The sequence below is a fragment of the Agelaius tricolor genome, unplaced genomic scaffold (genome assembly GCF_023055355.1).
Source record: "Agelaius tricolor isolate 1412-34295 unplaced genomic scaffold, bAgeTri1.0.p SCAF_2, whole genome shotgun sequence".
Classification (NCBI taxonomy): Eukaryota; Metazoa; Chordata; class Aves; order Passeriformes; family Icteridae; genus Agelaius; species Agelaius tricolor.
The window spans coordinates 64,911,784-64,936,895 of NW_027269262.1; the positions used below are offsets into that span (position 1 = coordinate 64,911,784).

At 34.3% G+C, this 25,112-nt stretch overlaps 1 long non-coding RNA gene across 1 annotated transcript in view; it reads right to left on the reverse strand.

Annotated features, from left to right (window-relative positions):
* Positions 1 to 9,961: 9,961 nt before the first annotated feature.
* LOC139600803 (uncharacterized) overlaps positions 9,962 to 25,112 on the reverse strand; it is a 32,354-nt gene continuing 17,203 nt past the window's right edge. The window contains exon 3 of the long non-coding RNA XR_011682672.1: positions 9,962 to 10,323. This is a non-coding gene — a long non-coding RNA (uncharacterized lncRNA). The remainder of the gene's footprint in view (positions 10,324 to 25,112) is intronic.

Consider the following 25,112-nt stretch of genomic DNA (forward strand, 5'->3'; position numbering starts at 1 on the left):
TTGATGCTTTCTTTCCCAGTAACAAAGTCCTGCTGCATTAGTGCCCATGCTCCTAATCAAAAATATTTTCTGTGCTGTGAAACTGTATTCTGTCTATTTAACCACTTCAGTTTCTAGTAGTGAAAAAATTTCGTGGAAATTCTTGAAAGTTCTTGTGAAAAAACACCCATGTATGTGAGATGTTATCTGATGGAACAGTAGTAAAAGTAATTTAAAATTTGTAAAAAAACAAATTTCTGTTATTATTGTCAGTCTAGATTACATTTTTACTCTGGGTTATGAGATCACTCATTCTTTTACTCTGTAATTTACTGACTTCTCTTAACAGCACTACTACTACTTAATACTGAATGCATGATTTAAATGAAATATTTGGGGAGTGATTTAAGACTTGACAGGTCTTATCTAAATCTTACTGAAATTGAAAATCTCTGGAAAAGACTTATATGAAAAAGATTTTTGGAAGTGTCAAATTTTTCATCTTTATTTTGAGGCTGGCACAAATTAACTTTATTAAAAAGGGTTTCTTGGATTTTCTTTAAACTGCTTTCTAATCCTTATAACATTTTTAAATTGTTGGCAGAGAGTTTAAATTGCTTGTTACTATAAATATCTGCATAGTGGTAGAATGAAAAAAAAGGGGGTTTTAAACTTAATTTGGTAGAAATGCATTGTATTTTCAATTTGTATCTATTTAGATGAGTTTTTTGAAAAAAGAGCACAAGGGTCACTTATTCTGGTTCATGTATATGTTATGGCCCCAGTTTTTCATAGTTGCATTCCATTCAACTGAATGGTTAATTCCTGACTGAAAATTTACACATGGTGGGTAGATTTAGCTGAAGATATTCATCCTCTGGCAGTGAAGTAGTTACCTGTATTTGTATTTACTGTAGGTGTAATTAAGCTTCAAAATTAACACTTTAAAGTTAACGCCTCATTAAAATCAGTGGACAACACTTACACTTCTCCTCTGATTTTCCTTTATTTTGGGCTACTGAGTGAATGAATGATTCACGTTGAGGACTTTATTTTAAAACACAAAGAAATAGAAACAGGAAATAACCTTGAAGTCAATAAGCAAATTCTTGACATCCATCTTTGGTCAGTCTTCATTCATATTCATAGCAATGTGACTTATTTACAGTAAGATGCATTTATTCAATAAATATTAAAGGCTTTAGGTTTGATGTCTTATTTTATTTGTTTAGGGTTTTTTATTTTGTTTTTTTTTGTTTTCTTTTCTTTTTGCTTTCTCCCTGAAGTGAAGGGAAACACAGCTTTAAAATGCTGTGGGGAAGAAAAGATCTTAATATGAAGTCCTTGTGACTGTGGCAAGACTTAGATCCTAAGGAACAGACTATCCTTTGGATTTTTTTTTTGATTTATAATGCTTGATTAGAAGTTTTTTGGATAAAGATGAATGATAATAATCATATTTCAATAAAATTAATATGCTGCCTCATGAGGTTATCACTGCCACTTCCAAATGAACATATATTTCTATCATGTAACTCAAGAAGTACTTGTGTTGTCACATAGCAGTGGAGCACCAGAATTTTGGCAGACTGTTTGTTTTTTTCCCCACAAATCCTTTAAGAAAGGTCTAATTCCTGAGATTAAAATGTGTTTATAATTCTGAGATCCAGAATTATAGTGACCATGCTGTTCTAAAGGTTGTGTGCTAAAACGTTGGAAGAGATCTGAAAAAAAACACGAATTGCCAGAAATCTTATGCAACATAATACTATGAAATAAAACTGAAGTTAAGCAGAGAAATTTAAAAAAACCCAAGAATTATAACTTAATATACATTATAAATTCCATTATATAATAGTTGATCAGCATTGTGCCTGTGCCTGTTTATAGGGTGAAAATTGAGGAACTTGGAGATACTGGAATGACAAGAAACACATAAAGGAACCACAGAAAAGGGGAAATTCCAAGAGCTTAATAACACTACTGGAAAAATGCCAGAGATGTATTTAAAAACCTCCTATCTACAGGCTGGAGAAATTATTCCAAGGAGCCTTAGGTAGCAATGTATGTATTGGATCATATTTAACTATGTGATTTTCTTGTGGGTAAATGTTTTCATGAGCTCTATTCTAATGTTTTACAAGTAAAGTAAATGTATGAGGGCAGTATAATTTATTTTCTAATGAGGGATCAAGTAGTTTATTTCTATTGTACATGTTATTACAGTGACTGTAACATGCTGTGAGAGAGCAGAACGATGAGCAGTCACATCTTGCTAACACATCTTAGATGATAAACAGATGGAGACTATAGAGATATTCCATGTTAGGACATGTAGAAAAAATTATTTCACAAATGTAATTAGCATAAATTATATTTTAAAAGCTTTGGGGTTTTGTTTTGTTTTGTTTTGTTTTGGAGTTTTTTATAGTCTCCTCCTCTGCCCCCTTAATAGCCATGAATTTGGCAGCTTGAGTCTTCAAGATCAGCTACAATTATGATGGGTGGATGAAGCCTTAAAGGTTAGAAGTTTATTTTGGAGAAGTACCAAGAAGTTTGGATACTAATCTCATATTTATCCAATCTAATCCTTGGAGGTCTCTCTCCTTCCTCTTCCACATCTTTCCTCCTTCTCCCCCCAAGTCTTTTCAGGCTTCATGCTTGCACTGACACTGACTTTCACACTCATCTTGGAAATTTCACATCTGGTATTGCTTTATGCTTCCTGTTATTTTAAAATCACATACAGTGGGATCTCTCTGAGTCGGGGATTTCTCACGAATGCTTAGCTTCTTGCCCTAGTGAAGTCTCAAGTCTAGTGAGATTTGAAATGATGAAAAGTGAGACAGAATTGTCAGGGCCATTAACTGATTTTGATAAAAAAATTCTGTTCAATTTAGGGTCGAAAAAAGGGTTGATGAGACCTCCAGTCTGATCCCCTGTGTAAAGTAAGCAACAGATTTTTAGCTCCTGATTGCTGCTGCATTGAATCCAGTAATCTGAGTTCTACTGAAGTATATTTTCCAGCAAACCATCCTGTCTTCACCTAAATACAGAATGAGGTACTTCCCTCATCCTCAATGATAACTACTCTTTTTTTTTTTTTTTAATTTGACTTTGTCCTTCTTCAGCCTCAAAAATATTCATCCTTAGCCTTTCTTTACCAGATTACAGGTTCTTTAGAAGCCTAGTCTTTGTCTTTCTCCCTGGACACTTTTTTTTTGGTGTTCTATCCAAAGTTATTTAAGTCTCTCATGCTTGAGCTTTTTTCTCCAGACATTGAATAATTTTTATCTGAACCCTTCTAAATTTTTCAGTACTCTTTTGAAAATGTATACTGGAACAACAAAAATAAAATTGCCTCTCTAATCCTACTCAATATTCTCCCTTTCCATACCAACAGATCAGACTGTCTCTTTTCATTATTGCATTGAACTGGAGGCTCATATTGAATTACTTGTCTATGGTAAATGCTTGTCAATGGTTTCTGAGGACACTTTATGATACTCTAGAAATGGAACTCGAGCATGCTGAAGTCTTATGATGGAAATTTTTCTTTTTTCCCTAACAACAGTAAACTCATAATCCTGACTGCAAATAAGAGGAAAACAAATAAAAGGATCAGAAGCCAATCAATTCTTAGAACGAGGTCATGACAGTCAAAAGAGTTGTGAGGACAAAAGGGAAAAGCAGGATTTTCTTCTCACATGGAAAATGTATATGCCCACCTTTACCAGGATGTACACTAAGCACAAAACTGGAATGACTGCCTTAAACTCTTCTAATTGTAGGTCCTTATTCCTGCAAAATCATATCTATAACTTTGGCTGTACATGATTTGAATTGGTCCAGTCATCAAGTGTTACAGATCACTTCCCATGACTGCCTGTCTTCATTATTTACCGGTGTGCCAATCTTTGTGTCATCCCATAAGTTTTATCAGCTCTGATTTTATCTTTGCTTTTCAGAGAATTGATAAATATTGAAGGGTGTCAAGCCTAATATGAACTCCTACTGCAACTCAGAAGCAGTCTCAGTTGACTAGGATTCCTCACTGCCTGCTACTTACCAAAATGTCAATGTTTAAACCTACTTATTTTGCTTTATCTTGGTGAAATTGTACTGCATTTAGTTGTATTGCTAGGAAGTAAGCAGCATGAGATGTGTTCCGATAATTTCTAGACACATTTAGTGTTCAGGAAGGTGAGAGGCTGTTTTTGAGGCTGAAAACATGTGGAAAACATCATGGGCTGGATTTTCTATGGACCTGTCTTGGTCTGAGACAGCACTCAGGCTAGTCCCAAACAGTCTCAGATTTAGTACACACCTTCAGCCTGTGCAGAGCAGAGGAAACCACTGCTCCAGCCCTCACAGCTGACCCAGGACAGAACAGATGTTCTGCATTTCAGTAGTAAGGATAACAGTTTGGAAAACCAAATGTTCTCACAGCATCTCATCTAAACAAGTCATACTAAACACAATTTATTTTTTTCTTCCACTGAATTATCTAAAAAAATTGTCCAATAAAAGGGAGAAACTCAAAATTCTTGGACTGGATACTTTTTAATTACCTGCCCAAGGATTCCAGATAAATATATATACACACACACACACACACACACACACACATATATATATATATATATATATATATATATATATATATATATATGTATCAGGTATATACATTATGTATAAGCACATACTTGAAAATTCCTGAGACAAAAAAAATTATAAAAATAAGGACATGCCAATAACCAAATAATCTCTTTTAAAATATCTGATTTTTTAATGCTGTTGAGAATTTATAGATTTGCTATTATGTTAACTTTTATTTTAAAGGACCACTGTATTGATCCAAAATAATCATATTAAATGTTCATATAAGCCCTATCAAAATGGCATTGCCTATTAGAAAAAAGCTGATGGTGTACACAGCAAGGTTTTGAGGAAAATGTAGACCAACTATTTCAGCTGGGGATTTGGTAGCCACAAAGTGATTTGGACTTTGGCCAGAATGTTATAGTTAATAGCCCTTCTTTTGTGAAAAGTGCTATGGGATTTTTAATGACAAGCCAGTCAGGAGGAGCTGAATTTTGCATCTCTTCCAAAAACAGCTTTATGAAACTAGTAAAAGGTTTTACTTACTCTTACTGAAGGATTTTGTAGAAATGTGGCTCACTGACACCTCTAAATCATATTTTTGAAAAATAAAAAATAGTCTTTCTGTTTTTCTCTTTTCTCTATTAATTCATAAAAATGTAGATATTTATTTAGGATGTTGAATGAAAATCTATATTAGCAATAACCTTGCTTAATACTAAACCTATATACTTGTCTGACAGAATAAGTACACAGATGTTCAACTTTTTTAAAAATACTTTTTCTAATGTGTAAAAGTATTTTATTTGCAAGCCATTTAGATAAGCTGAATAGAAGTTGAATTCATACTCTTCATATTCATAAGTGAAATGAAAATTAAATTAATGTGAACTTATGAACCCATGTGATGGAATAATAGATTTGGTTTGGATATGAAGTTGCTGCAGATAAGAAGTTATCCTTGTGACTATAGAACTGCTCTCCTGCACTAGGGAGTAGAGCTCTTCCTTTATCCCTGAAATACTCCAAGCAATATCAGTTTTCTCAGTTGCTGTAAAAGGGATCCATAGTTAGTCCTTTATATTTCATTTCCATTTCCTCATCTTTGTAGATCATCCATAGACTTCCTTCAGGCTACGAATATGGTAGGAAGTAAAGTGTTATTCCCACTCCCCTCTTTTTAGTTTCTCTGTTTTGCAGAATCCTTTGGTTTAGGGAGAAGTTTTGGTCTTATGCATGTTCCCTGCCACTTGAAGCCACTACCTTCTGTTCTTTTCTGTGTAGTTTCTCTTCCTCCCTCTTCTGGTTTGTTCCACTTCCCTAGGTGAGGAGCAAAAGTGGAAAAAGCAGAGGTTTCCACTCAGTTGTAAGACAGGATGCACTCTGTGCACTAAGCAGAGAGATTTTCAACCACAGCCACACAAGGCCATCTTTAGAGCTTCAGGTGCCCCAAGCAAGACTAGGTAATCGTGCCCTGGGATGAGGTCAAAGTTGGTTTAACAGAGGGTTTCAGAACCAAAAATGAAAGCTTTTGTATCTCAGTTCAGAGGAAAGACAACCATTAGAAGTACATCTCAGTGTCACATTGTTAAGCAGAAACGTTATTAACATCACTGATGTACATGTGTAGTAAGCCAGAGGCACAAAAATGCTTCTATCTGGTTAAAATGTACACACTTGGGCAATGCCAGTGGACATTTTACACTTAAAGGGACAGAAGAGACTTTCTGTGGTAGACAAATGAGCTCAAAGAATACTTGCCCCTATCAGTGCCCCTTCCACTTTGGTATCCCATGTGGACACTTGTTTAGAGTTCCCCTAAGGCTGACCCTGCAGCTAGAGTGTGTACAGAACAAGATTGCCTACTGTATGAGAAGGAGGAGCAGAGGGTTCAGGCCCCTAATCAGCAATGACATTTCTGTTTCCTGACACTGCAGAACAAGGAACAAGGGGTCATTCCACGTAGGAAACTCAAATGCAAACCTGCCAATTAAGGGAAACTTATAGTTAGAAGGAATGTCACAAGCAAAGAGACAGAAACACACAAGAAGAACAAAGGCATTTTAAAAGATAAGTGAAGAAAATAATCAAGAACTGATGCTCTAGGGAATTAGAAAAAAAAAAACAACCAAAACATACAAGCAAAAAACAAACTTCCACCAAACCCAAAGCACCTTTGCATGCCCTAACAAATGAGCTTTAAAATATATCAAATATCCAAAAAAAGAAAGTATAAAAATAAAGCTACTGGGTATTAGATTGAATAAACCAGACATCAGAGATTATAGATACTATACCATGTAAAATTCTGTAATAAAGGGTGGATAACACAGTACATAAGTTAGCCCTATTGAGAAAAATGTCAGAAAAAATATAAACATATTCAAGTGTATAGCTAAAGAATGTAAAAATGAGAGGAAGGGGATAAAGCTTCCTTTTCTTTATTGTTTTTTTTTAAAATCTGATAATCTCCTACCCTTTCCTTCTCCCTTCCTGGACTATTTCAATATAGTGGTACAAGTTCTTTCCTATTATGAATAGAATAAAAGTTAAAAGAAACACTTGGTCAAATAATTTATCATAAATATTCTTTATGCTTGATAATGGAATAAAGGTTGTGTAAAATACAACTTGAAGTAAAAAGTGGTAGGAACTCACCTGATGTGGAAATAACTGCAAAACTGATTTTATTCCTCAATTTACACATTTCTATTTAAATTTTAATAATATAATTTTCCTTTTTTTTTTTGCTTTAAAAATATTTTTGCACTTGTTTCTCTTAAAAACCTAATGCAAATACTTATGTAAAATGGAAAATCATTAGATTTACAGAGGTTTAATGCTAAAAAGCACTTCCATATATATGAAATACATACTTGAAGAATTCAGTGGAATTGACTGAGAATAGAGAATGTGAATTTTTAAGAATTTGGAATTCAATTTTTATAGGTTTCAATGTCTCTGTTTTGCAGTCTTGTCTGTGACTTGCATCAATACATGGTTTTAACATCATCTTGGTTTTCACATCATCCACTGGTGTCAGAATACAGTCCCACAAGAACAGCATTAATTTATTACATGAATTTTCTTTTTCCCAGTGGGAAGCCTTCATAAATGAGGCTTGATACCAATGCCAGCAGAAGATCCAACACTCTAGACTGGAGATCTCTGCCAGTATTATAATAAAACTTTCAAAGACTAAACAGAAGAGAAATAGTCTTTAATCAAGATTTGACAGAGTTGTAACCAATTCCTCCAGTTTATTTCTTGCAGCTCTGTATAATGCCAGTTTTCTCATGGGGAATTTTCTGGACTGTATACAAAGATGCTGAAGGAATGAAAACTTACAGTTGATCACTTGAGGCTCTTTCATTTCTAGGAGAAGACAAGAGAGATGACAGCACATATTTTAACAGGACATGGTCAGCTATTTAAACCCAAATGGAGTGTATAAGTTTTGGGCTCTTTGTCTGAGCCCAACCAAGTTTATAATTCAAGTATTTTACTTCGTTTTACTTCTGTATTAGGAAGAAGCATTCAGGCAGATCAGCTGGAAAAACTTCTAGCTGTGTCCTCCTGACTTTCTGAGAAATTGTTACCCCTTCTTTCTACTTGGAGTATGTATTGACAATGACAGTACAAAAGCTAAAGATTTGAATCAATTACATTTTCTTAAGATTCCTATGCAGTGCTAGGGAGATAATGAAGTTTTCACTATTTGTATTGGACTGATTGTATGTCCTGCTTTTTGTGTAAACTTTCTTTCTGAATAATGACTGAGTATATAAAACTTAATACATTAAGGTAAAAAATTACAGAAAATCCTTTGTTTTACTTTTAAAGTGAAGAATTTAATAATAAATTAAAACATATCTCCCTTTACAGGATAAAAAATGGTATAAACTAATATTACAGAAAAAAGCTCAATTTTTTTTTAAAGGAAAAATTAATTAGTGTTTTCAACATGGCAATACATCTCTGCATTGCTAATGTGATATAACTGTAGATGAGTATAACTCTAGATGAATGGAAAAATAAAGATAGAATATTTTTTCTTTTAGTCTGGTACCATTCAGGCTGGTATTAATTTCTTAGACAAGTTAACGAGGAAAATACTAATGAGAGAGGAAATAATATCATTGAAAGACAATAAATCTTAAAACATTCTATTTCTTTGGTTGTTCATTAAGTGAAATAACTTGCACCTCTAGGGCCCTTTTCAAAGAAATGTGTGCCTCAAAGAGCTATTGCACACCAGCACTGGAGAAAACGCTTGGAAAATGAGTGTGGTAGACCTTGTACACCAGCAACAAACCTGTCCCAGGCAAAACATTTCTGAGTCAGAGAATTGTATACAATTTATTGCCAATAAAAGCAAACTTTTGATCACTAACTTGGGTATTGGGGAAAGCAGGAGTACAAACAATGTGTCAAATTCATACATTCTCCCCTTCTCCAGAGTTAATTGCCCTTGTATTCTCCAAGGGTTGCATACAGTTGATGAAAGCTCCTGTGGTGAGCAGTGAAGCAAGGAAGGGAGGCTGAGGCAGGGCAGTCCCTCGGGGGTGTGTGCATGCACCCCTCATCCCACCCCTGCTCACCTCTGCTGAGGGGACTCTGGGCTCCTTCAAAGCTCTGGCACACACCAAGGTGCTCATTTCTGTGCCAGAGCTGGTGGGAATCCTTCCTGGCTAGCACAGGGAAGTCCCCAGGCTCCTCCCAGGTGCATCACCCCACAGCCTCCAGCTGCCAGCCCTTGCACCTGCGCAGCTGCTGTGGGTGAGCCCAACAAAGGTGTCAGTGCCCGTTCTGGGGTGCAGCAGTAACCACTGCTCCCAGCAACTCTGCTGATTTTTCACTATATGTTATACAGAATCAGGCTCAACCTTGTGCTTTAACAAGAACATTCCAAACAAAAATCCTCATTACTTTCACAGGAGGTTTTAAACAAAATACATTATGACTTCTGCACCCTCTGCTCTCATGAGAAGCTCAGTTGACATCTGCAGTGCTGTGTTAGGATTATATTATGCTTCATAATGAATCTGGAGAGTATTTTGTCTTATCTCCAAAACCTTCTTTGGCTTAGAGAATATGGGTTTCATCCTATATTTACAAGCATCCAAAAGAAAAAGAAGCTAAGTATCATTTGTGTCAAGCAATTTTATTTATACATACATTTATTATTGATACATATATTTATAGAACTGAGAGTAGACTAGGAAGCATATAATAAGTTTTCACAAAAAGGACATACTTGTCTACAACTTTACACTTGTGGTTAAAAATCTATTGTACATTCTGAATTTTACTCTATATGTATATGAAATGCTTTTACTATATTTCATACTAAGTGTAATCATATAATTGTCTGGAAGCCATTTATATATTTTTTGTATATCAAATTTTTTGTAATCAACACATCACATAAAGGTGGACTATATTCAAGCAGCTGAAAACTTCCTGGTATATATATTATGGATGCTGTTTCATTGTTTGGCTACTTGATAGACCTATAATTTATCCCAGAGAGAGAGAACACGTTGAGATTTTCTATGCTGCATGTCTCTCGAGCTTGTGAACGTGTTCTAGGAGAACATGACTATATCTTTACTGCAGCAACTTGGTGCTGTGGGTCACTTCTCGAGACAGGAGGATGGGCTGGAGCCTTGTTTCAACCTTTTACAAACACTCTGAGGGTTATTGCTGCTTTGCACTGTCTTGCCCAAACAGATTGAAATGCTGCAAAAAGGAGAGAATCAAAGAGGTCAGGTCTTGTAGAGAAGAAAAGTTATTGTACACCCACTGTTTTTTCTACCCTTCTTTCTGCTCTTGAGATGGACATATCATTTCCACCCACCTGCAAAACTACAAACTCGCCATATATCTCTGAGGTATGAACCTGGAAATTTAAATGAGTGAACAGCAAAAAGGTCAAGCTTCTCAGGCTTTCAGTTGAAAGGAAAAGATTGTAATCCCTGATCAAGGCTTTTTTACTGCTCAGCTTTTGGAGAAAGCAAACTGAATGATGCTTAAGAATCAAAAAAAGAAATGAGTCTTAAAATTTCCCTCCTAAAGAAAAAAAAGTAAGTAAGAATACCATGATAAAGAATTAAAAAAATTATTTGTCCTGCAAATAATAAAAATGTAATGGACTTTTTTCTGATATAATTTTCTAATTCTGTTTTGATGGATTCTGCATTTAGTAAGTAAATATTTTTGGTTTAGTGGTAGGATCAATACATTAAATATATGTTAATTAGTTATTATTTAATTTTAATTCTCTGATAAAAAAGTGCATAAAAATTAAACAAAAAATTAAGACGTGAATTAAAACTCAGTGAAACCACAGAAACTACTCCAGATTTACATTGCTTTAGTAACAGAAGTAGATTTTTCTCCTCTTCTTTGTACAAATTATTTTAAATTACTTGGAGTTCATCAGTTAAACTGTAATGAAGAAATCAAACTACAACTTTTCATCACATCACTCACAGAAAAGAATTTTCCATAAATGGCTGGTTCCATAATGGTGAAGACATATTCCTAAAATCAGTAAATGAAAACTTATATTTTGACATTTGTTAAGAGTTTTAACTACTATTTTAATGCAATAGCTCAATAATAAAAAGTTCCTGGGCTCTCCTCCTTGCATCCAGAATGGCCTAGAGATATTTGCATTCCATTTTCAATCTAGCCTGTTTTCTTGCAGCTACTCTTTTTTTATTATATCTGCTTTGATATAACTGCTTCTGGAAATTATCCAGTCTGTTCAAATTCATTTTATATCTTATAGAAGCCAATGAGATTGATCTACTTTGTCTTAGAAGGACATATAACTGATTTTTTTCTTCTATGTCCAGTATGTAAGTACATACGGATTCACTGAGGCAGTACTTTTGGTTACTTCTTGAAAAACTCATTTTTATTCAGTCATCCATGAAGTGTGGTGACTAGCTTGAATGACAAGCTTGCTTTTGTAAACTCTCTCCAAGTTATGTTTAGCAAATGAATGAAAACCAACCAACAGATGATATTTCAAATGTTTTTTCATTTTTTTAACAGAACTAAAAAAGAAACAAAAACCCAAAGCCAATGCACAGTTGAGGGAGTCCTCAGCTCAAACAAAATAAAATATAAAAAAAAAATCCTCTCTGATGCTCAGTGAATTTTTGCATAGAATCTTCTATTTCTTCTCCCATAAACAACACTTATGTTTTCTTTCTTGGAGATTTTAGTTTTAGTCTTTTTAAGAAATGTGAGACATGTTTAAGCTCTTTTCTTAATTATTATTTAAACTCTTATTTTTCATATCCCATTACACTTTATGTGATTGGAAACCTGCATTTTAGTCTAGGAGCTATGAAATGGGCTCAGCATACTGCATGCAACGCAAATAACTGGAAATCAAGTGGTGAGAGCAGGAGACACATTAATTATTCATAGAACTAAATGTATTGAAGAGCCCACATTACAGCTTACAAAGGAGTATCTGTGAGTCCAGTGAGGGGAGGAGTAACTGCCTTCAAATCCAGTTAAAGTGCACCTGACACACAAGAGGATGGTTCTCAAAGTGACTGTGAGAATTTTCAATAAAAGCTAAGGTTTTTAAAGAAGTTTCTGGTTCCCAAATCCCAGTGAAAGTCAGTGAGATATGGGAATTTAATTCCCTTCTTCAAATCATAGCTGAAATAAGTGGAAAGATCTGACCTACATTGTATTTTGAATTTCTGCCTATCTACCCTTGTTAAGAATTTTATAACATTGACCATTGTATCTACATGTGTTCTGACTGACACCCTGTCAAACTATGGGGAAATCCAAGTCTTTAGGGAAAAGTATTAGTATATTTACTGTGAATGGACACAAAGAATGGGTCTCCCAAAGTAACACAAACCATTTTTATCAACTGTTGGTGAAAGCCAGGATAAGCTTATATTTGTGGATGGAAATTTTTATTTGAATTTTCCTTCTGTGTTTTGTAAATATTCATTTGTAGTTCTGTTTTTTTTTTCAATTTTTACTTCATTGAAAGGTAAAAGACTGCTGTCATGAGGTCTTCAGTAATGTTTAGAAGCAAGAGATCTGTGGACCACAGCCTTCTCTAAATAGAAGTAAATGTGAATAGGTTTCATTGAAACAGTATTTTGTAGATAAACACTAATGGTATTTACATTTTTGTTGCAATCTTCTAAGAATCTTCTAGATGGGGGTTATTTGATAATTTCTGCACACTTTAGGACAAAGTATCTTGTTACAGAAAACAGTATTGGTTTGTCTAAAATTTCTACTTTCCTGAAAGTGTCTAAAAATGAATACTATATTCTTAGCATTGGTATATACCCCAAGGTGCATTATTAGCTATTGCTTGTAGGCATATTGTTGCTGCTTCGATAAGCAAAGCCTTTTCACTATGCATTAACAAATGTATAAGAGAATTACAAAGTTAGTTGGTACTTCATACGGATTCACCGAACATTGCTAACCTTAGAGAGATTGTAAACATTCAGTGCTGCTGTATTTTATGGTCTTCTTTTTCTGAATTAACCAGAATACCTCATAATCAGGGAAAAATAATAGGAAAAATATCAGTATCTTCTTCTTTCTTTTCATTTTCTTTTCCCCCAATTTTTGTCACAGGAGTGTTTAAAAGTCTAGAAATCACAGAAAACCTTGCAGTTGATTCATTTATGATTTTTTTTTCAGAAGAAAGTGGAGACTTGCTGCTGCAGGGAAAAATTGTAGTTTAAATCAAATCAAAATTGAAGTGACTTATTAATTTATTAACCACATATGATTAACTAGGCATCAATGAAGTATGTATTGAGAGACAATACTGGTACAATAACAAATAATCCCTGTCACTTAGATACTTAGAAAAATTTAATAAATTGAAAGACCTGGATACTTTGAAACACACTTCTATAACTAATCCCTAGAACTTCTAATTGTGGATGAACACACGCACACATGCACACACACTCAGAAACATGCACCCATTGCCATAAGTTTTGGAGGGTGCAGATCCCTTTCATCTCAACATTAGGGAGCCCACCTGCCAAAGCCTGCTTGTGCAAGAGCCCCATCCTGTGCTTGAGTTTGTGCTGTCATTCCTCCCCCCATAGATGAGACCCCCCAGGAAGAAACTCCCATTCACTCAGGGTACAATCCCCAGGGTGTACCTATGGTGGCTGTGAGTGAGCTCCACATGGTTGCTGGAAGCACCTGTGGCAGAGGGTGCAGGATCACTTCTGGCAGGATTTTACCTTCTGCTCTCACCTCCACTGCCTGGCTCCATTGGCACAAGTTTTTAATCTTAGTTTATACTTCCTTTCAGGTTGAGTCCTTTGCTCCCAGCATCATTCAGGACTACTAAGATGGTGAAAGGCCTTGAGGGGAAGCCATATGATGAGCAGGTGAGATCATTTGGTCTGTTCAGCCTGGAGGAGACTGACAGGGACCTGGGCACAGTCTACAATTTCCCTGAGGGGGGAAGAGGATGTACAGACACTGATCTCTTCCCTCTGGTGACCAATGACAGCACCCAATGGCCTGAACCTGTGTCCGGGGAGGTTTAGGTTGGATATTGGATATTAGTTTTAGGTTGGATAGTAAAAGTTTCTTCACCCAAAGGGTGCCTGGGCTGGAGCAGGCTCCCCAGGAAATTGGTTACAGCACCAAGCCTGACAGAGTTCTAGAAATGTTTGGATGATGCTCTCAGGCACATGATGTGATTGCTGGGGTTGTCTTGTGCAGGGCCAGAATTTGGACTTTGATGTTTCATTGTGGGTCTCTTGCATCTCAAGATATTTTATGATTCTGCAGTCTCTGATTGTTGTTTCATCTGGCTGATGTTCATGATTCTCTTTAATATGATCTGTCAGTTTTGGGCAGATACACCCTAGACAATTTTGTATATTCAAGCCACGTGGACACCATGTACACAGTCATCTTTGTGTTAACAAACATTGATAACCAGAGTGTTTGCCAAAGGTAGCCCATATAAGGCCCATATAAGCAAATCAGTACATATAACCCATATTTTTAATATCCACAATGGACAGTAGTTTTCCTCGTTTGTACTTTTACCATTTCCTCAAACATCCCTGTTACGTTAATCATGTATACAAGAATCTGGACATCGTAATAATCTTGAGCAACATTAGAACAAATGTTAATACAATGACTTTAAGTTTTACATTTGAGTCTAATATACAATGCAGAATATATTTTTTTCTTTTATGAGATGCTTGAAACAGAAATTCTCCCTTTTCACAATTATGATATTATGTGATATATATCAGGTGATATATAGGCACATATATGATAATATATGTGCCTCACTCTTTTTGTCATAGATCAGAACTTCTGTGCAAAGATGACTCTACCAGACCTCACACCAATTTCCATGCTGTTTTGATGAAGAGAGAAGTGGTAATTTGCTACACTGATGAATGGATAAAAGCAAAATATCATTGTATTAAAGCAGTGGATGCAAAATTCCATGTGTCCTCCATCACTCTCTACTTCTCAGTGTGCAGTACATGAGAAAAGGTGGTTGGAATATTCACAGTCTGTGAAGTCATGGAAGGCTAGAGTTTGAAGTCTTGTTTAGCTATTTTTTAGTCCTCACTTTTCTGTACAGTATCTGAATTTCTTGTATCTATATGTATCTAAAATATTTGGACATATATCTAGGTTATTTGGTAACTCTTTCCAAAAACACTAAGTAATACTAATACTAATACTAATAAAACCTATCTTCCTTTTTAAATAAGATGACAATCACTTTTGACTTATATGCCTTCTTTATTTATGCCCAATACTTCTTGTCTTTGTCTATCTTTACTTATGCATCAAGTTTGTGAAAAAAACTTGTCCATGTCAGCTGTCCATTACTGAAACAACATGTGCTTCACTTCCTTTTTAATAGTATTGGGGCTTCTGCTTTTCCCCTTTTTTCTCCTTTTCCATTTTTTCCTAAAAGAGTACATGAGGGATTGTATCTATTGCTGTATTACTAATCAAGTATGGCTTTTTTTTTTCCTACTTTGAAAAAGATATTGAAAACAAAAGCAGATTCAAAGTGCTTTTAAAACATACAACTTACAAATTTAATATATCTAATGTGGAATGGTAACAGAGAAATTTAAAACTTACATTAGCTCAGTAAAATTATTCAATTTTTTAAAACAGGGAAAAGGAGATTAAACATCAAAGAGGGGAAAATTTTACTGACTTAAAGCCAATGGGTACACTGTGGGCTTGGTAGAAAAAGAACCTACAATGCTATTCTATCATTGTCTTTCTGAGAAAAAGGTCATGCAAATTCTGGTGCTGGAAAAATGAAGGCGATAAATTCTAAAATAAGGAAATTATGATAAATATATTCTTTTGCATTTGCATTAAACATTCCAGTTGATTGGTATTAGCATTAGGTTAAAATATTTATGGTACTTGTTCTGGATAAATCACATCAATATAATTTATTATTTAAGAAGAAGTGAGAATAATCTGCTTCAGTGCAGATAATATTGTTATTCATGCTGTCCTGATGAATACCATCTTTAAACAAGTGGAAAAATGTTAAGTCTTTGTACACTCTTGATTTAGAAAACTGTAACAATATTATGATTTTAAATACCTTTTAATTTAGAAGAGGACACTCAAATAAGAGAAGGATTAAAATGTGTAAAAAGAATGAATATGCCCTAAAGATATCTCCAGAGTACAGTCTGTACTGGTCTACCTCTGTATTGGTACTGGTGTCATCAATCAGATTAGATATCAGTGGATTTTATGGTCCTTCAATTTTTTAGAGTATTGTGGTTTGTTCCTGGCAAATGCATTTTCAAAACACAATATAAATGATGATAGGACACTTGTTTTTACCTTCATGTAATATAGTTTCTATTAGTGGAACATAACTATTACCATGATAATTCAAATAAAGGAAAAACCTCCCAAGGATTTAGAGATAGAAATTGACTAAGATAAAGGTATGCAAACGTTTTGAATGTAAGATTTTATATTCTTTGTGTATTGGAAATAGTTTTTAATATGGTAGTTATTATTTGCTTAGCATCAATCTGTACAAATATAGAAAGAGGATTCGGACCCTAGCTTACAAACTGAAGTTTATCCAAATGGAGGTAGCATATTTCAGACATATAACACTGTCTGCTGCCAAGCAAAATTTCACATTTCCTGTTAAATATTACTTTACCCCTGGGTAATTATCAGAAAGAGTTTATAAAAGAAATTTACACCGAACTCTGGTCTGCATACACAGGAGGCATGAATGCTGTTTGTAATATGTGAATTGTGAAAAGAGAGATGAAGGAAATAATTCGATTTAATAAAGCTATTTGAGATAAATTCATGTGCTAAAAAAAAGTACAAAAAAGTTTGAACTTGAAAATGTGGAAAAGATGATACAAAATCAGACAGTAATTCAGGAGATGAGTGGAACAGGCAGTAATTATTTTGTGATAGAGACAACAAAAAAACCATCAAGACTGCTAAAAGTAACAAAATTTGGCATCAGTAGTGAGAAGCAGGCTTCAAACCCTGCGTGAGGAGCAGTTTGCAGTTACTGGCCTTAATGTGGTCAGGAAAGGGATCAAAAATTCTTAGGAAAAAATCTCAACTACACTGAGATTTCAATAATAGCAGATGAGAAATTGTAATACAGTTTAGGGGCTGAAGAGGGGCAAACTCAATGGGAGATATGTAAAACAAGGACTGGAAAAAAGTTAGGAACAGCCAAAATATCTTGGAATCATGGACACAAAATCCAGAAAAGCCTGGATCAGTGATGATACCAGGGAGAAAAAAAAAGAAGAAAACTTGTGATGGAGAAAGAGTAGGGAAAATTTTTGAGAGGATATTTTTCAAAGCCATTTCCAACTTCATAGTTTTTAAAGCTTGCTCAAGTTCCAGTATTTTCTGTCCACTTTCTTTTTCTATAGTCTTTATATGACAGTCTCCATATATTTCCCATTGAAATGAACATTGCAATTGGGTCTATGAAGATTTGTACTGACCTCATTGTGTCATCAGCTTGACATTATAATTTCATCTCTAGAGAAACATTGAAACACTTTTCATCATGATTCGATATTGTAAATGTGGTGACCATAGATAGTAATAAAAATTCCTTGCAATTGCATTTTGACATCATAATGTAATCTCCATAGTCTCCACTTGACATTGTGATGAGATTGTGGCAATGCTAACTCTGTATGAATGAAGCTGGGCCCATGGAATGAAAAATTTAAAGTACAGTTTTGTGCATAGAGAGCAAATGGTTATAAATACATATATATTTTATCATAATTAAATTTTTGTTAAAAATTAGAACACACTCTCTATTCATATGAGGAATGGAGATCTGGAACATTCTGTTAAGTGAAGAGATCAGAAAACGAATCAGTTTTCAGATAAAACTTTCTGAATTCATGCAAATGAAAACATAGCATATTTAGTGCCATAGCAGAGACTTGGAATCTGTAATAGGAAAGTTCTTCACAGTTCTATTGTTTTCTGAGGCATGTACTTCTGCCTTAGTTCTTGAGTAGTGTAGGAATGTAAACAAATGTAATATGTTTGTGAAAGAATTTTTCTTTTTTGAAGTCCATGAATTTTTAGTTTTAAACACATGCATATGTCTTACAACATGGATCTCATGTTTATCTGCTTTGGTGTAAAAAAAAGTCTCGTGTGGAGTAAAAAGTCTGGTGTGGGCCTGTTTGATCCTCTACAACTTTAGGTTCAGAGTTGTTAAGTATAGTGACAGACTGATTTAAACAGTGACTTTCATCCTCCTAAATTAGTCATTACTCTAATACGAACTGGAATGACATTTTTTAAAAGTCAAAGCATTGCTGATTTTTTTGTGGAATCTGAATTGATGACCTCCTGGTAAAATACATTTATCTTATTATTAGATCTTTGAGACACTATATCACTTGTAACCTTTACTTAAAGCACTTTCTTGCAGATATCCTTCTGATTTTTGCAATGCAGGCTATAACAAATATTTAAAAATAAGTAAAAAGGCACCATCCCTGGATTATAACTATGGTACTAGACAGACAGACACCTTGAAATTTGGAGTTTTTCTTTTGTATTGACAAAACTGAATGTCTTCACTAGAGTTTAGCTTATGGAACTTGAATAAAGCATAGATAAAACTCCCAGTCTTTCACAACCTGCATTTTTTAATGGTTATTTCTCTTGTCTATCTTTCTTTTCTCTTGGTAGTGACTAGAAAATATGAGTGTAAAAGTATTTAGTGTGGTCAAATGCATAAACCATATGCTTAGAACCATGCAGGTTGAAAGTTTACTCCTGGCTCCAGTCCTAACCTGCCCATTCACTTTACCTCTCTAAGACACTTAAAAGATAAAAGTGTACATAACAGGCTTAGAACCTTTCAAAGATGAGCTAGAATAGAATAATCTTATCACAGAATGATGGAATCATAGAATGTTAAAAGGTTGGAAGGGACCTTAAAGACCTTGTCCAGTCCCAACCCCCTGCCATGGACAGGGACGCCTTCCACTGGGCCAGGTTGCTCAAGGCCTTTTCCAACCTTTCGTTGAACACTGGGGCATCCACAGCCTCTCTGGGAACCTGTTCCTGCACCTCACCACCCACCCAGTAAAGAATTTCTATCTGATATCTAACCCGAATTTGCCCTCTTTCACTTTGTTCCCTTAAATCCTTGTCCTATCATGTCAGCTCCTGATGAAACATACAAATATATATATTTTTAAAAGTATTATATGTATTAAAATATTTTAGGAGGTAGTTTTATTACTGAGTAGTATTGATTTAGAAAAAATAATTTAAAAATATATAACAACATTATAATTACAATTAACAATTTTTGAGTGTTTATATTCCATTTTCAGATGGGGCAAACCTAATTGACCACAAATTCTGTATATATACAGAGCTAAATAATAAAATATCTTTTCCTAAATGACTTTATGTTTTTTTAAATAACTGTATTTTTTTAATGATACTGTGGTACTTTTATGTCAAATTGTCATATCCTGGGCTTCAAATCAGAAATTAGAAAAAAGCATAAAGATTTTGTGATTAGATAATTATGTGGAGAGAAACTATAAATTTCCTGTGAAATTTTCCTAATTATTTTGATGAAATTCAGAAAATTATCTGAAACATTTGCTGCTACATCTTTTCATCTTCACTTCTTTTTGTGAATAAGAAAACATTGCAACAAAAGATAGCACCAGTGCAAGCATAATATGAGAAGTTTTTTTCCCACTCTGGAACGTTTAAATTGTCTTCAAAATTAACTGATTTCACTTGTCTTTGAAAATAAATATATTTAAATAGTAAATAAATATTATTATAATTTTGACATGAACAGTTGTAATATGAAACAAAAATAAACAGCTGAACTATTGTAATAAACTTTTCTTTTCACTTTGATAGCATCTTCAGTCTTTTATGATTTTTTTACTTTTGAAGTACACAATGACAATACCATTTTTTGTTATTATTTTGAGTTACTTTTTAATAATTTTGAAGGCATGCAAATGTGAACTGTTGACCAAAATGAAGTTTCTAGCATTGACTTGAATACTTAAAATAAATTCTGTTTAATAGTAATACAATTGCACACACTATTCACAGCAAGTTTTGAAAGTGCATTAGAGAATTTCGGTTTTCAATGTGGAGAGAGAACTTGTCTTCTGAAGAAGAAATAAATTCTTCAGAAGAACAGTTGTAGGCCTCAGATACTACCTGCATATGCCTCATATCTCGAGGAAGAATGTACAGTCTATCCAGACCACTTACAGCAACTAGGCTGATCAGTTCTCTCAAAAGTAATCTGTGCTTCCCCCTAATCCATTTACTGGGGCACAGCTTCTTCACTAGTGGTCTGAGAGGTTGTCTGCCAAAAGGAAAGCATTTGTAAATGGCCATTAATTCCAAAATGCTTATCTCCAGTGGACAGAGATTCTTTTTGCAGTCATTTGGGGAAAGGGATTGAAGTCTGCTGGACTGAACATCTGCCTCAGGAATCCCCATTGCACTGATATTGGGTTGAATTCTTCTCATTATTACTTCACAATTGAGATGTGAGCCCAGAAGAGTCCTTGCCAAGATAAATATTTACTTTTAACAAAAGTACCAGTGGCTAGAAATTCTATCTGCCACTTCCATCTAGACCGTAGACCTCACAGATAATGGGGGATGTGGTTAGTGACTTGAACCCGGCAGAAGGGGGAAATTTTATAGGCAAGTAGTATATCAGCTCTGGAGTAGTATTTCTTCTCATGTTATGCAGTGTGCTGACCTGGCTTCAAGAGACCACAGACTTTTGCACCAAGCGAAACTAAAATTGTCACCTTTTTAGTTTGGAATGTCCTGTAGTATATCTACAACAATGACATATGAAGTTTCTTTTATGTGATTTCTGCATAAGATGATGACAGTTGATAGGGTAGACCATGATCACAGAGTCCATACAATAATACAAATGTTTTGTAAGTATTTAACACTGGTATGCTGGGGGAAATGATTTTTTTAAGTAGCCTTCCATTTTCTGTTTGTTATTTTAAATTCTAAAAATCTCAATATAAATTGAGAATCAGTTTACAAGTGTGATGATGAAAATATTTTGCCTGTAAACATTCACATACAGTAAATGTAGTCAGATTTCAATTTTCTGAATTTTTGAGTAATACTTTAATTACTAAAATAGTTTATGTTTATTTCAGTGCTTAGACTGCCTTAATTCAGTACATAAGTAGGGCAATTGCTGTGAATCCCAACATCTGGCAATCAGTGATTTAATGAGTTACTTTTTAAAGAAATGTCTGTCTGCCGGAGGGGTCTATAATGCAATTAGACACATTAGCACTTTCTCAGTCATTTTTCATGAGAAAATGAAAGTGATTGGTACAAGCTGTAAATTGTTTGCACTTTTGGAAGGCAAAAAACTCATAATAGATTCATATTTCTGCTTTATAAGGTGGATTTTGTTAGAATGATGTAATGTAATACATTTGTTGCAATTTCTGAGTATTTGTTTGCAAAATGTAAGGATTTAGTCATAAATGATAGTGTGCAGTTACAGGCTTTGGCCAAATTTTGTTCTATGCTAACAATTCACAAAAAAGGATGCTGATGAAATATTTAAACTAGAAGTCAAAAATCCAAATTCAAAGAAATTCCAGAGAAACCTTTGTAACCAGTAATACAATTTGGAAAGGATTCAAGTATTTTTACTTTTTGAGTTCTCTACTTAATTAATAGTGTTCTCTTAAACATATTTTATTGGATTTTTAAAATTATTTATTAATTTCAATCTCAAAGTACAGAAGTAAAACTTCAGGAATTTTAATACAATATCACACAGAAAAAAATTTAACACTTTGATATTTGTATCCACATTCTAAATCTCCTGAAGATTTTGTGATAGGAGTAAAAAGTAATTTCTTGTTTTACTGGAGATTTTTCTGATACAAATTTCAAAATTTTTATACTCATCCTGTGGCTTTTAAGAACACCTCACTTCTTAGAAAATTAACTTTAGTGGTTAAGAACAAAATTATTACTAAAGTAAGTTTAAAGATGTACATTTATACACTGCTATATGCATTTTATGCATACCATAATAATGTATATATGTGTGCACGAGACAAATATGGTCAAGGCTCATTTTTAAAATAAAGACAGAAAAAGAAATAAAATTAATCTTGAAAACTATCTTGAATATTTGCATAATATTACAATAGAAATAATCTACTTGCAATTATTCAATTAAGAGGTAAAACTATTGTCCTTAGTAATTAAGTAACCTGCGCTACAGAGGAGTTTATCACAGCATTTAAAATAAACTCAGCTGTGTGAATAAAGTGGAAACTTAAGTGGAATCTAAGTAATTTTTTTGTAGTTGGGTTTTTGAAGTGTTAGGACAGGTTCTAATTGAAACACTGAACTTCATGTGCTTTTTGCCAACAGCCTATGAATATAATTTCTGCTGATTTAAGAATCTGATGTCAGGGCAGTAAGTATGCAATTAGCTTTAGTTTAAGTGATAGCAACATGCTGTAAATAAGAATCTTAATTGTGTTTGCAAGATTAAAATTCAGTTTCATTGTTTTTTTTCCCCTTGCTTCTTTGGTGGCTTTGTGGTATATTCGCATTGCTACCTCTAAATGAATGTCAACTTGTTTTACCTCGACTGCAGCCAATCGATACTTCATTAGGCTGAATTGTCTTGTGCCCATGCAACCTTGAAGCTGTGGCTTAATTACCACCCGTATTATGCAGTGGCTCAGAGTGCTGTGCTCAGCTGTGTCAGTTTCGAACAAAAGCCATGCTGTTGCCTGTATTTAGGAAAAATGGACTTTTGAACTACAGAACTATAATATTTTGTAAGTTAACAATTCATGATGATAACCTTTTTTAAAACGTCCATGTCAGTTTTCAGTAAGTTTACATTTGAATGGGTTTCTGCATATTGCAAAACTTCAAAAGACGAGTACCTTTGCTTTTCATGTTCAACCCATCTTTGATTTAAGATAATTTTAAATTAATGGCAAAGTAACATTCATCTGAAAGAGAAGACAGGAGAAAGTGCAGTCAAATGGCAATCATGACAAATGACATCTCTTGTCTGAGAGTCATTTTTCCTCACTAGACTGATTTGTCATCCCCACTTTTGACATTTTTCATCCTGCTATGAAATCACATTGACAGAATAAGATATTTCTACACTTAACAGTGGGACATAGAAGATGGTTCTCTGCCTTCATTTATTTTTTGTATTACATTTAAGGGTTTGTAAAATTTGTAAGCAACTAAAGTCCGATGACAAATTTCATTTGATTTATAAAATATAAAGTTCACACTGCCCTATAATCCTAAAGTAAATGTTGCTGTTTCATTTGTATCAGGTCATTATACAACGTAAAGGAAAACAAATCTCCATGAAGATTTTCCACTTGGGAGTATTGCCTTGTTATGAGCGAGGATTATCAAATCCAGTAACAATGAGGACAAACTACCTAACTTTAATGTATTGTGCCATTGCCTTGGACATGTCAAAGACCTGTGGCTAGCATTTGCAATTTCTTACTTCAGCACTAAAAACATAAGACTTGTCCATTGCTGAACACCTTATGTTCATGCAAATAAGTACAATTAGCTTAGCTTTGTCCTCCAGATCATACAAACTATACAGAGACATTGGCATTTTCTCTTGAATTACAACAAAGGATTGACTAGAGTACAGTCCTAAAAGGCAAACCTCAGAGATCACATACATGCAGCTGAGTATGTACTGACTTGTACACATGGTACAGAGAGCAATTCTTCTTTTTGTTGTTTGTATTTTCTTGTTTGGCTGGTTTTTTTTGTTTTTATCAAATGCCTCATGATTACTCCTGTGTACACCAAAACGTTTATATCTGTTTACATATCTGTGCCTAGTACCTTACTGATGGCGAGGCATGCTGACCACAAAATGGGAGGATTGTTGCCTTACATAAGCAATGTTTGAGTGCTCAGAGGATGATAGCACTCTTTAAAGCTCTTTTCCAAAATCCAATTAAAGAAATTAAAAAAAACATTCTGAGAAAATATTTCTCTTATTTGTCTGCTTTTGTGTTCAGTGAACTAGATCTGTAGCTAGATATCATTGTGTCTTTCAGTGCTCACATCAGACAATCAACTACTAGAAACCTCAAATACTGTTTCTAATTATCAGCATGTTCAGAATTTTCACACACTTTATAACATGTAAATATTACTCGTTATACATGCCTTTTGTGTACAGATCAGGTCCATAAAACATGCCAGAATTTGTACCAACAGTGTGAGCCTGCAACTTCATGCCAGTATTAGTGTACATTCTGTTGTATATTGCCATGTACTGTGTTTTCTAGTATAGCAAAGTACAAAAAAACAACTTTCACTTAATTAATTAACAAATCTTGTGTTATGCATCAGATGCTTTTAATTATTATTTTCCTGCTTGAATGAAAAGAGGTGGCCACCCTTGGGATTCAAATTTCATAGACTTCATGTGGCTCTGTTCTTATTCTTTACCCACATTAATCCTAATAGATTTCAGGCAAGGTTCAAATCACCATTTTGTGAGAATGAAGATGAAAAGTCAGCAGAATCAGTGCCTTTTTACCTATTATGTATAAAAACCAAAAAAACATAGCCCTGTGTATTAAGTGCATATCTGTGAAAGTTTTCATTTTATCAGAGAAAAAATTTGAACTGTTTGCATATAAAGGGAGTTTTGACTAACCAAAAGGGGACACTGTTCATTTCTGCCACTAGACCATTCTTAAAGTTGCAAAGTGTTTATCTGCCCTCTGTTGAAAGAAGTTCTTATTCAAGTTCACAGTTCTACTTGAGAATGTGGGCATAATCAACAAGCAGGACCATAATGGCTTAACTCCAGCCAGCAACTAAGCACAACATAGCCACTCATTCACTACCTCACCCAGAGGATCAGGGACAAAATCAGA